General features: G+C 38.5%; 1 protein-coding gene across 6 annotated transcripts in view; it reads right to left on the bottom strand.

Moving 5' to 3' along the window:
* The window catches only part of LOC308386691 (uncharacterized protein), a 77,247-nt gene that overhangs the window by 26,015 nt on the left and 34,064 nt on the right, over positions 1–17,168 (bottom strand). The gene's annotated exons all lie outside the window — the stretch shown is intronic.

The following is a 17,168-nucleotide window of genomic DNA, read 5'->3' as shown; positions in this document are numbered from 1 at the left end:
CGCATTTAAACACATTCTCTCACTGATTGAAATCTATATAAAAAATTGTAAAACAACAACAAACACAGAGCCTTCACTTCCCAAAACACATTATGAATCATATATTCATTCAAATCCATTATTAGAAAACATTGGCACAGTTTATAGACCGAGATGAGAGTCAAAAAACAAAAAAACAAAAACATATTAGTAGATATTCACTGCATTTTGTAAGACATTAAATGCTGCGACTCTTGCCATGTCCTCAACCCATTCTTGTATTGAGAGTACTCTATAGCACTTTCATCTTATCAAAAAACTCAATCTGCCTATCATGAAGCTAGTTTTTTTTCTCAGGACTAAATACTGAAATTGGGTCATCTATAATTGTGTCTCACTGTAAAATTTAAATGGTAATATATCAATAATATACCAATCTTTAATGGTATATTATGCAAGTTTGTTTATTATGACTCTATGTATTCATGTACAGAAGTAGATACACAAAAGTTAGTGTGTACTGTATCTTTTCTATGTTCCTGTTGTAGCAAATTTAATTACACTCTTTGTGTGATTCTGCATTTCTCCAACTAAATCACATTAAATGACAGGGTCGCATTGTGAAAGATATATCAGTTATATTCATACGTGTCAAGAAACTCATACACTTTTTCAATACACATCCGTGTATATAAATCACACAAAGAAAAGAAAATATTGTAGGTTTTGTCATCTCAGTCCCATTTTGCTTTCTTTCTCTCTTTGTTATTCATCTCTGCATTTCACAGAAAAAAAATCTGTACCCACAAACACTTAAAGTTCTCCAGGAAAAAATAGAATCAAATAAAAATGTTTGTGGCCGATACCCAGTGATGACTGTTACAGCTGAAACCCACATGCGGCAGAGCCACATACCTCATTAAAGACCCAGGGATTAATTTTTTAAACATCACGTCCTTAAACGTCCTTCTCACCAACTTTCTGAAGAGGAGTCTCTCGAACCACTTATGGGCAAGTCTGGACATACTCGCAATGTGTTGCCAAAAATACTTTAAATCATACCGAACATTAAACACTCATGGAGATTAAAAATGAATTTTTTGGTCAGTATTCTTAATATTTTGAAATGGCACAACTCCACAATAAAAAATAAATCAAGTTGTTATTTATAAGGTAAAAAAAAATGTTTGTTTCCGTTTTCTAATGGAAACTTTCTTGATGCCATCATAGAAAAATTAGGGATGTTCATGATAACTAATTTGCAAATGGTAAATTTAACAGTAGTTAAATGAGAAAAATAAAAATCAGACAAGTCAGCCACTCTAATAATTTTAAATCCTAATTTAATCAATCAATCTATTTAATATTTTTATAACATATTTTTTTCAGTGTGTAGGAAGTTGTATGAAACTCTTAATCAAATCATGTTTTCAATTTGAAACTTTACATTGTATATAATAACATAATATCATTATATAATATATAATTGTATATAATGATACACAATGTCAGTCATTTATAGAGTGGCTAACCCTTAGCTAGAGTCCACATCCCAGTGCCGAATGTGATTAGATTCAGTTTCCGATAGTCAAGTTTATTCTAATGAAGCCAACAGACAGCCACTGTTTTTTGTTCTTTTTTACTTATGCATTTTTTAAATAATTAATTAATTTTCAACATTGTTTGATGTTTATCGTTCCATTCAGGGATACAGCACAGCTGTCTGTCAAGGCTGCAACACCGAGTAGTAGTGGGTGGCATATTAACATCTTTGAACCAGTGGCTGCCTTTGTATATTCATAAAATAATAATAATAATAATTTATACTTTATTGATCCCCGTGGGGAAATTCCTCTCTGCATTTAACCCATTCACTCAGTGAAGCAGTGGGCGGCCACTGGCCGCCCGGGGAGCAATGTTTAGGGATGGTACCTTGCTCAGGGGTACCTCAGGGTAGCCGTTCAGTGGATTCGAACCCCTGACCTTCCGATCATGGGGCCACCACTCTACCTACAGTAAGAAATTTAACCAACTGGGGGTGTTTTCAGTTTTTCTAGTTCTAGACTAAGAAAAAACATTGTATTGTGAATGCACAATAAAGTTACACCATCTACTAAGAAAGAATAAGATTTATATATTAAAAATGAAACAAAGGGGTATGTTTTTTAACTTTAACTTTAGATTTTGTTATGGAGAACGTTAAACTTAAGTCTTTTCTTCATTTTTCCATGTTCGTTTTAATATTCAAAGAATAAAGACAGATCTATAAATGTAATTTTCACCTTTTTTTAAATTATTGGCTATAATTACATTAACATTTTACTCATCAGGTTGATTTCTAAGGTTTAAAGAAAACCAGCTAACATCATATTCATTCCCACAGGGCAAGAACCACAAGCAGCCAGATGAGCATCAACCAACCAACCAATCATCTTAAGTGAAGAGAAACATAGCAGGAGTACGACAAACAGTCGAATGGCTTAGCAAAAAGAAAGGAGAGGAAAAAAAGAAAAGCCCATCAATCAAGTTGTCAGCTTGCCAACATACCAATCAAACAGCCATCCACTGAGGAGGCAACCATACCAGGCAACCACGCCTTGGGGTTTAGCACTGTGTGGCCTTCCACCACACACATTTGTACATTTCTCTGCCACATGGGATATTCAAAAGGCAGAGATTAATTACACGCAGCAGGGAGAGATTATGTCTTGTTTACCCCAGAAGAATGCCATCTGTACAGTGCCAAGCCAAGCCCAAAAAAGCAGACCTGTGACTGTACAGGGCTACCTGCTCAGGAGCACTTAACCCTATGCCACCCACATCCTGTCTGCGTTACACAGGTGCAGTCGTACTTTGTTCAACAAATAAGAGAGATACAAGAAACTGTCAGTGTCTGGAATTTGAGTTTATTGTACAATTAGACTATAGCTATGAAGCCACCTGAAATGGCATATAAATGGGCTGAAGAGGGCAAAGAAAAGTGGACTCTAACTGAACAGAGTGGAGCAGAACTACTTACTGTTGCTTAGATATTTATACCAATCATTTCCCAATGCGGGACAATAAGAAGTCTACACAGCGACATCAAAAGTTCTCCTCTAACACACCAGTTTCTACACAGTCTCTCTGGCACACTGAGTGATATATCAGCTATTGTTTATCTACATGCTGTCAGATCGTAATCAGTTTATTACAACCATCTAACATGACCACGTTCTGCTCTGACTTTTGCTGACTTTAGACATAACCGCCAAGCTCAAACAGAGAAAATAAACACATCCTCTGTGATCAGCCATGCTTGGTTAACATCACTGACAACAAGATGTATTTCATATAGTCATAAAATAGTTGTGTCACGCTGCAGTTTCAGAAACCAACGAAGCATGGGCATGCCGCTTTTTGATGTAATGCTCTCCTGCTCTGTCAGCAGATGTGTTAGGAGAGGTGTTGCTGGCACGGTTGCTGTTCTGATGAACAGCTAATTGTGTCAAGTGTCTCGCGTGTTATGTTTGGTTTCATATTTTATCTCTGTGAGGTCTGACTATGAAGACAGCAAGGTGTGCAAGTCTTTATCAGGTCTTGTGATCCGGCATTAAACACACAGCTCAAGAATCTAGCATGCCTAATATAAATCATCATGGAAATGGATGGAGGTAAAAAGCAGTCGATGCATCATAGGAAAGGATATTTGGAGTGTTAAACAGCAATTTTCATCTTATAAGTCTTCTCTTCCAGAAAAAAAATCCTCTGTCCTGATTTCTTATTGTTTGTATACACTTCAATCTTTTAGATCACCAAGCAAATTTTAATGATAACCCAAGTTATCATAAAAAAATGCCATTTTTAAATGAAGATTGTCCCAAGTGAGCTTGAGCTTCAGGACACAAACTGATGTTTGGACATTTTCCTTCAGGACTTTCTGTTAGAGAGCAGAATTCATGGTTCCATTAATTACAGCAAGTCATCCAGCAGCAAAGCAGCTCCAGGCCATCACACTATCACCACCATGTGTGACGGCTGGTATGGTGCTCTTTTTGAGAGATGCTGTGTTAATTTTATGCCAGATGTTTTGGGACTCAAACCTTCCAAAAAGTTCAACTTCTGTTTCATCAATCCAAAGATTGTTTTCCCAAAAGTCTTTGAAATCATAAAGATGTTTTTTTTTTTTTTCCTGACAAATATGAAACAAGCCTCTGTGGGGGGTTTGTGTGGTTTTTGCTGTGGAATTCTCCCATTGATTTTTGCCCAGTCTATTCTAATCATGCACACTGACATTAACTGAGGCAAGTGCAAACTGCAGGCCTCACCTCTGTATAATTGCGCTCACTGTGGTTTGCTGGAGTCTTAGAAATGGCTTTGTAACCATTTCCAGACTGACAGATGTCAGTGACTTTGTTTCTCATTAAAAACAGACATTTACACCACGCCATGATGTGTTGTTTATTGAAATCTTTTAGCCTAGTTCGTGTTGTCAGACAGGTGACTTCTTGATTCAACAGGTCTGACAGTAATCAGACCTAGGTGTGGCTAGTGAACTTGAAAAAATTTTGGTTACTCCCAGTTACTTCATAATTTAGCAAGAAGAGGGGCAATTACTTTTTCACATAAGGCCAGGGAGGTTTGCATAGCTTTAAAAACTGCATTTTCTAATTACTCAGGTTATCTTTGCCACAGATAAATTAACATTGCTCTGATTTTCTGAAACATGTAAGTGTGACAAATATGCAAAAAAAAAATGTCCAAACGGATTTTACCCTCAATATTTATTAGTAACTACTATTAAATATAGAACTTGGGTATTACATACTACAGTGCCTGCTGTTTCTTTGCTTGATGCACTTGCCTGGATGGTTGGTCTTCTTTTCCAGAGTGATGAAAAAACCCTTTGTGTTTGAGGTGTTTTGTCAGTTGCTACTTCTGCTCGTAATACTAATACTTGATTCATGGCTATGTAAATTAATTATGTACGCCTGATTTGGTAGAGAACTGGGTCATTGTAGATACAAGAGCTCATTAAATATTAAATGATAAGATCTACAAACACAACGTTAGTAATACCTGTTAGCCTTTCCCCTAGTTCCTCCTTGAGGCCATGCCCTGTTTGATGTTCTGGATGAGAGATAGTATTTGTTAATTCCGCCACTGGCAGAGACCTACCAGGTCAGCACTACCTCAAGTTGGGTCATGTCAGGCTGCCTGTGGGTGGCAAACATTACCTTAGAAATACTCAGATATGGAAGGAGAAGCTGTGGAAAAAAGGACAGAGGTGTGCTCTTTTCTGTATGTTTGAGTTGGGTTTGTACAGTTGTGGCCAAATGTTTACATGTATTCATCACGGGTGTGAATGTCATGGTACGTTTGAACTTTTAATGATTTCTTTAAACTGTTCTTTTTCCAGGGTGGATTTATTATACAGCATACATTTTAATGACTTAAATAAGTATTGGGTGCACAAGTTTGAATGTACTTACATTTTTTTCTAATACACAGAGGGTCAAATGTGTACAAATACATACATAATACTATACTGTATATTACCATACTATTACCATACTATAACTGCTCATATTTTGATTTATACTGAATAAAATAATGAAACTGTACTAAACCAACCAATCAGTAAAACCTTTAATAAATCAAGATAAACACATCACTATGGTTTCAGAACATAAAAGGAAATACCCTGTGCAATTATTAAAATTCTGCATTCAAGCCCAAATTCACTGCACTGCAATTATAGGTTTTTGAATTTGATATCATGCAGGCATAATTGGTCTTTCTGTTTATAATACTTGGTGCAATTTGTAAAGTCATACAAATAGACACAAGTGAAGCATGATGAATAACTTCACCTGCTGTGGCCTTGTTTGCCACCCCGTTCTTTACAGTGCAGCTAATCCACAGATCCACTAGAGATCCCTTTATGCATTCTCCATGAGTGGAGGTCTGCAGCTTTGAGCATAGGCAGCCTAACTGCCCCCCGTGAGACCAGCATTAGCAAGGGAGCCTGAGCCTGTCAATTACCCCCAGGAGTCACTAAACCCAAGCACATCGATGCTCTAACACAGACCTGCGCGCAGCCTTTCTTTCATGTTAGGTAGAGGAGAGGTGGCATCATGGATATGTATGACATGTACATACACACAATCACACACCCAGACAGCTGTGATTTCCCCAGGTAGCCTATCTAAGCCTGCAGAGAAAGGACTTGTCAGAGGCCTTGTTTAACAAAGATGTCAAAATGAGTGCAGTGCGGTGCAGCTGACGGGGGGTGAATTTGATTTTGACAGAGATGTTTCATCCTGTACTGCTTTGATTGACAAGCAGACAAGCTCCCAGTTTAACCCAGCACACTGACAGAGCACCTCCTGAATGATCAAGTGGTAACACAACTCAATTTAAGCAGCTGTTCACATTCAAGAGGTTTTGTGGGGTCAAAAAGGGTTTTGCATTTGAATCGACCGCAATTTTTGGTGTGTGCGTGTGCGAGAAAGACCGGTACATATGCTGGGCAATTTCAACTAAGCTAGCAAATGAAAGAATGGACATATCGGCCAGTCTAACAGTTTGGTTAAGACTAGAATATCTCAGAGCAACTAGATAAATTTGCTTTAAATTTTGCACATATATTCAAAGTCTTAAGAGCGTGAACATGCTGACTTTTCTCTATTGCCAAGAGCAGTAGATCAAATGGCTCACTTATCCTAAGAAATAAATCCAAATCTCTGGATCCATCTATTCTGCATCATTTGCCAAACAGCAGCAGGGTTGGCATTATCTTTTCATACGGTGCAGGCTGTGTACAGACACCTTTCCTGACTGAAAACGTATTGCCTCGCAGTCTTGGGCTGACGAGTTTGTGAAACCTTCTATTAAGCAGCTATGCTGTAATTTAAATCAAAAGAGCAGAACTTATTGGCTTCAATGATTCACTATATATAAAAAATGGTCATAGTCACCATGACTTCTGCTGTCTGCATTTTAAAAACCTCTATGTTAGCATTTTTGTCACTAAGTAACGAAATAAAAGAAATCCTACAATTGAACTAACAATAAGCACTAAGAATACTGAACTGATGTTTCAACCTGGAAAGGGGTTAAACCAGGGATGGGCAATCTCAGTCCACGAGGGCCGGTGTCCCTGCAGGTTTTAGATGTGTCCTCGAACCAACACAGCTGATTTAAATGGCTAAATTAGCTCCTCAACATGTCCTGAAGTTCTCCAGAGGCCTGGTAACGAACTAATCATGTGATTCAGGTGTGTTGACCCAAGGTGAGATCTAAAACCTGCAGGGACACGTGGACTGAGATTGCCCACCCCTGGGTTAAACAGCAAACATGCCTGAAATACAGATCAATAGATCAATTGCAGCTTAACAATTTGCAAGCCCAGATGCCAAGCATAAACAGCCAAGAGGAAGACAAAAAGCTTCGCTATAAACACCCTGAAATAACTCGCCTGGAAATGTGATATGATGATATAAGGTAAGAGACGTTTACAGAAAATAAGAGACAAAGCAGCCAAGTGAAAAAGCGTGCGGCATCAAGTACCAGAACCAACACTGCAGAGCATTTCTTTGAGTGTCCAGTATGTGGTAAACTATATGTGTCAGACTTTGGCCCACAAGGTACACTAATGAATGGTACTAGGTTGTACTATACTGACCACAATAATCGATCATATACACCAGCGGTCCCCAACCTTTTTTGCGCCACGGACCGGTTTATGCCCGACAATATTTTCATGGACCGGCCTTTAAGGTGTCGCGGATAAATACAACAAAATAAAACTATTACCGGTACCGAAAAAAAGAAAATTTATTCATAACACACGTGAAAAGACCCAGGAAAACCGAGTAAATGATAAAAACGATAACAAAATCACACTGAAAACCGATAAAAACTCTGAAAACTATACATTTCACACCTGAGCCTCAACTCTCGCATTTTGAAACCTCAACTTTAGCGTATTGATCACGTAACAGAATAAAGAACATCAAAAGTGGAGCATCAACTTCTTAGATGGTCTGTACCTTACAGTACGCTGTGTTATTTGTCAGAAAATGCAATTAAAATGATCATAAAGCCACCAACTCTACCAACACGGTGGAAGGGTCTAGCTTGAGGTACAAGAGTTTTGTCCCAGCAGAAAGCGCCGGGCTCCTGCTTAATGTGTTTGGATACCAGTGAATCAAAGTAGCTTCCTTTTAAGCCTTAATACAGTGAGTTTAGAGAGAAATCAGTTTTTAGGAAGGAGGGGATTTGCTAAAGAGGCTGTGACCATGTTGATTTCGCTTTTTGAGTTTCACATTTTTAATCGATATAGAAATGCCTCAGTCAGTTTTTCCACTTTCATCTTGGATGAAATTAGTTTTCACATACAAGAAGTATGACTTCCATAACCTGAACTTAGATAACAAAAAGAAGTAAAAAGATTTTTGACTTTGTTAAAAAAAAAGGATGCTGCCTAAGAGAAACATTTTGACCTGTTTCCTATCAGACCCCAAGCACTGCTAAAAAGGACTCCACCTTAATGAACTCCTGTGACTTTCTGGAGCGTGGGACGCATGAGAAATATCAAAAAGATGGGAAAAAACCACTAGAGATGTAATCCCCTCTCCTGAACCTGCCTGCAGCCTTTTGGTTACACTTGCAAACAAACGGTGTGTGGAAGAAAAAACCTCGCTCCTGTGGGAGGTGAAGACAACCCAGACAATGATTGGCAGCAGCTTAACAAAGCACCTGTCTGACAGACAACACGCACACACATGCACAGATACACAAACATGCAAACAAACACTAGAACATGCGCTATTCTATGCCACTACAAATGAGGCAGAAAGAGAAATGGTCTTTAACTCACTGCTGCCCTTCCAAATTGGTGTGAGAGGAGGAAAGGCGAGAAAGTAGCATTACAGCATAACAAAATGAGTGTGGGACATTATGCAGAGGCAAACAGTGAGCGTTCCTAGAAGAGGAGGAGAAGATGTGGTGACATCAGACTTAAAGCCCAGAGATGGGGCTTGTTAGCAGGAAGCTCTATTAGGTTCGCCTCATGCCCTTTTCTCCATTCTCCTTTGTGCTCCTCACCTCTCCCAGCAGACCTAAATTGGACTCCAGGACTCCACCTGACTCCCCTCCCAACCTGCACCGCTCATGTATATGCATCTCAAATCCCCTCTAGACACGGGCAGATAGGCAGGCCAGGCATAGCACTAGCCTCACCTAACAAAAGCAATTTACTGCGATAGACCGTTTGGGTCAAGTATCCTGTGTGTTCCCCTTCAATTGTTTTAATCAGGCCAAGGTAGCAGGAGAAAAAGGGCTCGGAGGCACCTAAAGGCACCTTTCCACTTGGCCATTATCCTCTAGTGGGTGAATCGTGGATGTGGCTGTTAAGAGAAACCGATATGACAGCCCATCTGTTAGACAAGTCAATTAAAAAAGATAGGAACTTTTTTAAGGGTGAAAAATGCATATAGACATATATGTTTTCTGGAAATTAAAGGACAAGTTTGACACCAGACAGGTGGGAGCGAATGCCAAGAGGAGAAAAACACTTGTTAAATGGAGACTTTGACATTTGTTATAAGAGTTGTTAAAGCTCTCTGGAGCAGACAAATGATCACACTGCAGAGTGAAAACTTTTTACAGTTGCCCTTTGGCTCCTTTAAAGTCCCATTACAAGTTGCTTTTCTATTTAAAGCATTTTCCAGCAAAGTGGTAGATTTACCAATACTGCCAATTTATAAGTTATTATAACTTATACAAAAATAATGCAGCTATTCTTCAGTGACATTTATAGTGAAAGTTTAGTATTCGCCTGCTTGATGCAAGGATTTAAACACACTTGCAAACTGAGTTTTAAACAATTCATATATAGATATATGTGTGTGTGTGTGTGTGTGTGTGTGTGTGTGTGTGTGTGTGTGTGTGTGTGTGTGTGTGTGTGTGTGTGTGTGTGTGTGTGTGTGTGTGTGTGTGTGTGTGTGTGAATAAAATATTTACAAGCCAAAGAATTTAACAGATTGCAGAGAAAAAAAACAGAACTACTATCTGAATTGTTCTTGTTGTCAAGTTTGATCCTGACTTGCATGTAGTGCTGATTAGCAGGCGTAGTGGAAGCTTCAGATCTAAGCAGCAGTTCAAAATGCTGGAAAGTGAAGTGATGCGTTGGAACTGAAGTGATGATTCTTTAGTGTGATATGTGTCATTAGCTCAGCTAAATCAGCTCTCATCCTGATTCAGGTCACAAGAGAACAAACAACAGCTGCAGAGACAAAAGACGAAAAATGCAGATAGATTCCACTGATCAAAAACAAACGTTCATATCCTCAGGCAGTCATGCCTTTACATGATCCACCTTTACAAAGACTCTAAATGTTTTAATATCTGAAAATCCACAGGTGTTGATTCTTCTTGGTGTGAGCTGTCACAGCCCAGTGTCTTTGATATCTCTTTGGCCCGAGGCAGCTTTACTTGAAATACAACCGACAGACACCCTCACGTGAATTGATTAGAATTCTGTTTGACAAGCTCAGCGTGGTTCAGTAATAACATGGCATTCACCTGACAATCAATTCAGCTTTCTGCAAAATTTCAATGTTGATAATACCTTTTTTTTGCCTAGTTATTCTAATGGAGGTCATCTAAATCTACATCAGCAATTTAGGAATTCAGGAAAATCCAACACTCCACTCCATGTATGCAGGAATCTTTTAGTATCCTTTACACCAACCTATAATTGGTATCTATAGAGCACTACTGGATCAGTGTTACTCTAGATGTCACTGTAAGGTGAGGTATTTCTAACAAAAACCACATAACCTGTCACTCACTGAAAATTGTATTATAACACTCAAGAGTTCAGACTACTTGAAACCAGCAAGTCACAACAAATACCTTGAAAATACAGTAAGAACCACATGGGATGTTGTGAACTGACCTTTACAAAGTTGGCGCTGGTTGTTAACGTGCTACAGTGTACTGACAGATGCATGACTCACAAAAGAGTTTTGACAGACTGACTTCAGCCATGCACGTCTGAATCTAACAAAGCTCACAGAACTTACACAAACCATTTGTATAAAACAGCGTGGGTGGAATTTCGTGGTAGCTATGCCTGTACCAACTCCACACCCATATCTGAATGTGTTATATTTAACTATGACTGCAATCTGTTTATGTTTATCCCCTGATGTTTCCTCGGAGATTCACGTCTAAGCTCTTTGACGAAATCTCAATAGCCGCTGCCTTGATAACCGTGAAATTGAAATTACAATCAGTAATGCTGATTCCATGACTTGGCATCCAGTGGAAGCATAAGACAAAAATGCCACTTTGTCCCTCACAAAACTACTTGCCTGGCTGTACGCTTCTTTTTCAAATGTGACAAAAGATTGGGAAAAAACTCTGAGAGGTAGGTATGTTCCTCCAGTGAGGATGAAATATGACAAGCCCTTAGTTTCACTGTGCTTTTTTATAGTTGCAGAAAGCATGAACACTTTCCATAAACTGTCAAAATGTTTAGAGCTACACATCTCACACCTTCAAAAGATGGCGTGCGTAAAATGGAGGATGATATTTGAAAGGAGTTATTACTAGAAACTCTGACTGGCAAATTCTGCTTCTTCGAATACTTGCAAGGCAATTGTCCATGTCACAGGCAGAATCAGGTTAAACCTGTAGACAAACCTACAGGAGCAAGAAGAATGTGTTGATCAAAAGCCACAAAGACTAAGGTTTCATCTTTTAATATTAGAAGTAACACAAGATGAGGCTTTCTGGAAATCATGACTTATAAAATGATGATCAAATATAAGCTATTCTGTATATATCTCCCTTAATGTTATAATGGAAAGCAGGAAAGCGCTTTGAACACAGCTCTGCACTCCAAAACACAACATCCAAGAAGTGACAGTAATATCGCAAACCTTCAGTAGCGTTATGAAAAGGATAGCCATCACAAATGACAATAACTGCCTCTAATCTAACATGCTGAACTAAATGCAAAAATGCATCAAGACGATAATGCAAAAAATAATGAACTTTATCTGCACACAAACTATGACTCCTTAGATGAAGGCAACCAATCAAAAACATTTGGCATGTTTGTGAAACTTGAAGTGAAAAGTACTGAGAATGAGTGATTTCGATAATACGTGCACTGAATAGTTTTTTCAAAATTCTCATGCCTATCAAAAACAGGCTCTCCAAAGGTGACTTCATGCCTTTCTTTGTCTTCGAGGTACCTCATTGGTTTAAACTTTCCATGCTCTGACACACCCAAACATTGTAGTCTTCTCCCTTATTACATCATGCAATCTTGCTCATTTGTCTGATTTACATAGTACACGGGTGGAGCATGGCAGACATCCTGAAACCGTTGAACTTCAGCCCAGCCTTAGAGGCTTTTTAAAAAAAATTGTAACTTTCAAACACAGTTGCGATTCTGTCAGGCAGCAGCCGGCGGATAAAAGATAATTTGATCGCTCTCTCATTTTCATTTAATGTCATGATGAGTCATTTGGGAGTGTTAATCATGAGCCACAGTTTACGCATGCACATGCATGCTCTTGCAATTGTCCAGCTGACTGCGTGCATACTAAAAAAAAAAAAAAAAAAAAAAGCAGAATCAAAAACTTCTTCACATAATGTAAATCTATTTATTTGTGCACTAATGCCCGCACACTGTATGTGCATGATTATGTTTGTTTTGACTGTTCAATTCAAAGCCAGACATTAAGAGTAATAGTCTCCCAGGGTGTGCTCTAAACTAGACTTCCTGAATCTTTACTTGTTACTGCAGCTACTCACGTGTGCATGCTCCTTTGTTTTTGTTTGTGAGCCAATTCTTTTAACAGCAGTAACTGACAGGTCACGCTTCGGGGAATTCTGTCATGCTAAGGAAAGGAAAGCAGACAGCGAGAGAGACAGTGCAAAGGACTCGAGGGAAAATCTGCACGGTGATAATTACACTGTCCTTCACCTCCTCTACTTAACCTCAAGATCATGTAGACCAAAATCGTTCTTGTCACTCTACAGGAAGCACTATCTGTGAGGTAATGATAGTCAAGCACTAAAGGGGGACTGACCTCTATAAGGAATATCAAAGATAGCCACAATAAAGTGTAAAAGTCCACTGATCTTGTTCTGCTCACTGTAAAATATGATAATGTTAATATGTACAACATATGCATGCACTTTATTAATTTAATCATCTTCATTTTTTTACTTTTAATTGTTAGAGTATCACTGCATGCTGCAGGGAGCAACTGCTTGTGATTAGGCTGTTCTTCTGAGGTAAAGATTTAAATCTGGACTTCGGGTTAATCAAGCGTGGCAAGAAATCCTCCAAAGTTCTTCAGCATCTCCCGCACACGTGCTAATTTTAATGGTGTCTTTGGACGAAGCTTTCTCAACCTTTATTCTCAACCCTTATTCTATACTCAACCATCCTTCAACCATGTAATTCACCACGTGCAGCTCTATGAAGGGATACAGATTCATAAACCAACATGCTACATTTACACGTGTTTGATGCCTAATGTAAACACCGTTGGTGTAAAATCTCTCTCAATCTTTCAGAGTGGAAATTATGTGGGCTGTCTGTAAGGCAGATTGTTTTTCAAGGGCTTATTTTTCGTCACAGGTTAAAAATAATTTAGTCATAACTCCTCCAGGGTAAAAAAACACCATAGCTGATTGAGGCAAACCACAAGCAAGAGTTTTAATGATGACCAGAGGCACGATTAGAAAGAGCGATGAAAAGATTAAACCTCAGACTATTTCAACAATTTCCCTTGTGTATCTATCTGAACCTTCTTGTTACTAAAAAAACTAAAATAAAATAAACTCTGCAGCAACTTTTTGAGGAATTTCAGAATTTCTGTTTCAATTCTGAATGTAAGTAGTTAATGTGGATATCTGTATAATCTGAATGCGGTCACATTCTGTGACTGTATTTTCGCACATTGTACACTTCCTGTCAAATTTTGGTCCTGGAAAGCTACTACTTGACAAAAGACAGTGGAGGCATAACTCTGATTTTACAGCATGACACTTCATCCATTAATTTGTGCACGTAAGAAGATCCTAAAGTGCTTTCTTGGGATCATCCTGCCAAAAATCTTTTATATCAGTTTCCCAAGATTGACTCAGAAAGCTAAATTTAATTATCTCTAGGCCTTAACAGATTAGTAAAAAGACTGTTGTACTCTACCATGAATTTACAAACTATAAAGACTATCTTTTCAATATTAGGTTGCAGCCTGTCCATAGTAATCCAAATCTTCTTAGGAATTGAAAATCCTTTTGTAAACTTCATTTTTTCTTCATGCTTGAAGTGGATTTAACTGGTGAAATCAATAGGAAATGAGGGCTTTCACCTGGATTCAGGGGCTCTTTTGAGTTTATGAGAACAGCATGTTGTTTTTTGTGCTCTTTATGTGTGTGAATACAACAAATAAGCATTGTGTGTAGAAGAGAGAAGCTTTCTGGCCAATGCAAAGTGTGTGAACACCTTGTTTTGACTAGAGCCGTGAGAGAATTGCCACTCTGCCATTGAAGCAGTTCGTGCGTGTTGATAGAGGCAGGTTAAGAGTGTCAGTCTTGCATCACGCGGTCGCCCTGCCTTCAATGTTGTTGCTACAGCTATTCAAATGCTCCTCTGTCACTTTGACACACCGACTGTGCCAGAACAAGAGGGAGAACGGTAAACGGGAAGAGCGTCTGTATGTTTGCGCACATGTGTATGCCAGCTTTCTTTGTAATCACATGCCTCTTTAGCTGAGTTATTGTGACGTTTCATTGCAGGATCTCTGCGCATCTGTGCATTTCAAAGCCCATCCTCACCGAAGTGACTTTGTGACAAACAGGCAAAACATTTAACTCGAGGCTGTAATGTCGCTGATTGAAGCCTCCATCGTTTTTTTGTGACTCGGATTTACCTGCTATTCAAAGCCACTGAACTTCTGCTAAATAGTTTGGGAAGTTATTACTGCCCTGAGCCAGGCTGTTGTTGTTGGAGTCCAAATGAGACAAACAAGAATCAAGAGGATTTATCTGATGCTGCCTTTACTTCATTGAAAATCTGCTTATTTTAACTGAGACTCGTTAGTTCAATCAGGTTAAGAAACATCAATCTGATTATAAAAGCCAGTCAAACAACTTAGTTTCTATCGTCCGTAAAGTAAGTGACCATGTTGAGTTTATAAATTAAGAACAGGGTGGAAAAAAGAAGAAAGAAAAGAAAAAGTTCTTTAGATCATCACCAGAAGTGATTCAATTAAATGTATAAAAACATTTACTCTTAAGGTGAGACGAATAACCATCATCCTGTTACATAGAAAGAGTCACCATCACAACGTCACTCTTTAGTTTGTGAAGCTTTAAAGACTTCGACTAACTAAAGAAGAATGCTTTTTGGTCATTTCCATCAGTTTTTTCGAGCGAGAAATGACCATTTGGACCAAGCAGACTGCGGAAGGGTAAGCTATCAGTTAATGCTAGGTTGCTTAGTTAGCAAGGTAGAACAACAGACTGTACGGGTGCATCTGAAATACATAAATGCCTGAACCGTTGATACAATTCAGGATGGATCAAGGCTTTCATGTTGCTTATGACATATTCTAAACACCGCAGCAGAAATCAAGACTCATCAGATCACAGATTTTCCACAGATTCCTGTTCTTAGCCCATCTGCTTCTCCTGCATTTGGTTGTAAAAGTGATTTTTTTGAGTTACTGTTTAATTCCTATCAGTGCAAAGCAGTCTGGCCATTCTCCTCTCACCTCTGACATCAAAAGATCATTTTTACTGACTTGGCTACTTTCTCCTTTTCTGACTGTAAACCATTGACATGATTATGATAAGTCCCCGCAGATCAGAAGTTTCTGAAATACTCAGACCAGCACACTTGGCACCAACAGCCATATCACGTTCCGATGCTCGATTGAACTTCAGCAGGCTGACACGAGCAGTAAAAGAAACTCAGTGCATTTAGACATGTAAGTAAGTAAGTAAGTAAAATTTATTTATATAGCACATTTCACAGATAAAAATCACAAAGTGCTTTACAATAAGATCAGACATACAAGTTAAAATTAATTAAAAGCCTGTTTGTATAAAAATGTCTTCAGCTGCTTTTTAAAGGAGTCAGTAGAGTCTAGACAGCGTAAAGACAACGGCAGAGAGTTCCACAGCCTAGGTGCCAGTGCCTGAAAAGCTCGATCCCCACGTGTTTTAAACCTAGTACGTGGGACCACCAGTAGCCTCTGACTTGAAGACCTAAGTGCTCGGGATGAAGCATGAGGTTTCAACAGGTCAGAGATATACTGGGGAGCATGTAGGCACATGTCTTAATGCCATGTGATTGGTTGATTAGATATTTGTGTTACCAAGCAGTTGAACATGTGTACCTAACAAAGTGCCTAGTGAGTGCATACTAGTTAGCGTTAAGTAACATAAAACAAAAATTCTAGAATTTCAACCTCCACAACTTGATCACAGACCCCTTATGCAGGTTGTTACTACAAATAATCACATAGCAATCACACAAGCCTTGATATTTGTCAAATAGCTGGATTTTTAAAAAATGCTCCACAATGCAAAACGCGAGGTTAGTGACTCTAATTAGCCGAGGTGATGCTGAGCAGGCAGATAGCAGCAGTAGCAACAATGTACATCTACCTGTCAGTCAACATAGCCACACTTCTAATAATCTATTTTACTCTATTCCAAGACATGGTTTGTTGTAGAAAAGTTTGCAATTTCTTAAATAATCTTTTAATTCACCACACCATCTCTGATGGCAGGAATCTTACAGTTTACGGTAAGACTATATAAGACACTTGACATCTGTGACTTTAATAACAGTTCTGCCATAACATATATTTTGAAAAGCTTTGAGACATGATCGGCAGGTATTACAGTGAAATACTGGCATCATTACTTAACCTTTTAAGTATGCAGATTTTGTAGAACATCATCATCTTAATGACGCTGCATGATAGAGTGAACAAAACAATTTAGGCTAAACATTTATTATTCGTTAAGCAGCTGAAATCTACACAAACAACCATAATCACAACGTAGTTTCATCCAACGATTGATCTAGAAATCCATCATCTAATTACAAACTAAAGAGCAGCTCAGTGTTGGTACAGTTGCATCTAGGAAAACAGTGTTAA

This window comes from Rhamphochromis sp. 'chilingali' (assembly GCF_963969265.1).
Source record: "Rhamphochromis sp. 'chilingali' genome assembly, chromosome: 19".
NCBI lineage: Eukaryota > Metazoa > Chordata > Actinopteri > Cichliformes > Cichlidae > Rhamphochromis > Rhamphochromis sp. 'chilingali'.
The sequence above is the reverse complement of the archived record's forward strand: the minus strand, read 5'-3'. Positions and strand labels throughout refer to the sequence as shown.